We start from the raw sequence: 1,561 nt of genomic DNA on the forward strand, positions 1-1,561 counted from the left end.
GGGAAAAAAAGAGCTATATTTTAATTTTATCTAATTTATTTTCTCAGTTAATATATCCAGTAACATTTTCCTCCCAATACAATACTCCCTTCTTTCTGTATTTGTCCCTGGGAGCCAGACAGCATCAGTTAACACAGGAGTTAAGTTAGAGTAATTGCTTGCAGTTTAAAGAGACAAGTTTTTGCTTCCCTCTTAATGTGCTAATAGTTGTGTCTAAAAATATGCAGTTCTTAGAAACATAAAATTTCTGATTTTTTTAAATTATTTTAACTTTGGAAACTAATCACATGGAAATACCAAATTAGTTAATGTCTTAAAATTTGTATATAAAACATAAATTACCTCTAATTTCAAATTCTCACTTATTAGTGTACCACTCAGTCTTTAAAACAAAACAAAACAAACAAACAAACAAACAAAAAATGCTCCAAAGAGTCTAATGTCATTCTTTAAAAAAAGGAAAGTGTTCCTTTTTCATTTACACCCACCCCATGCCCCATTTTCACAACGCATGATTTAATCATTTTGGTCATGGACATTTCTAAGATGAGATTTTATATTTCACTCCCTATCTTCTAATTATCAGAAAGCCCATGTCCTTTATTGATGGAATTTGCTCCTGCTGATGTTGATGTATCCCATCCTGTAGGCCTCATCTTCATCTTTACTTCTGGAGGCATTTCCTCTGGTTCACTATTTTCATCCGGTTCACTATTTTCATCTGGTTCACTATTTTCATCCTCATTTAAGCTGCTGCTACCAAAATAGTTTTTGGAGTAAGTGTTGGAAAGGTTTCTTTAGGCTTACTTAAATCAAGTTCAATGGATAGGACTTTCTTTGTCATCTGACTACCTACCAAGTTGGTAGACTGCCAACTACCTCCATGTTCGGGAAATCCAAACTTGGAGATCTTAGTAGGCTTTGGCGGGGGGGAGGTCTGTGGCTTCTTCTGCCTATTGCTTCTCAGCACTATGGTTGGTATTTCTCCCTCCATTACTGGAAGAAACAGTTTTAGCTTTCCCAGATTTTTCTGCTTCTTCTTGATCCTCTGGTGGCCCCAGTTCACTGCTCTGCCACCTGCCTGTCCTCCATTTTCCCTGCCATAGCCTCCAAATTTTTAATGTTTTAGTAAACATTTTTGGGCTTTTCCAGTGGTGTTAGTGATAAAGAACCTGGCTGCCAATGCTGCAGAAGATATAAGAGACATGAGTTTGATCTCTGGTCAGGAAGATCCCCTGGAGAAGGCCGTGACACTCTACTCCAGTATTTTTGCCTGGAGAATCCCATGAACAGAGAAGCCTGGAAGACTATGGTCCATAAAGTCTCAAAGAGGTGGACATGACTGAAGTGACTTAGCACACACACATACAATAAACATTTTAAGAAACTAAATGATCTTGTCTCTAAGATGATCTTTGATACTTCAATGAGCAAAAGCATCTTCCTCCTTCATCTTAACCGTTCTTCTCTGAATATCCATTTTATGTCATATATTGAGAATAATGCAGTGGTTATGAGACCAAAGTATCAAGCCAGACTACCGAATTTTTATCTTACCTCC

At 37.2% G+C, this 1,561-nt stretch overlaps 1 pseudogene; it reads right to left on the reverse strand.

The window, feature by feature from the left end:
- LOC108634011 lies at nucleotides 517-1,136 on the reverse strand (annotated as a pseudogene).

Source organism: Capra hircus, chromosome 26 (genome assembly GCF_001704415.2).
Source record: "Capra hircus breed San Clemente chromosome 26, ASM170441v1, whole genome shotgun sequence".
NCBI lineage: Eukaryota > Metazoa > Chordata > Mammalia > Artiodactyla > Bovidae > Capra > Capra hircus.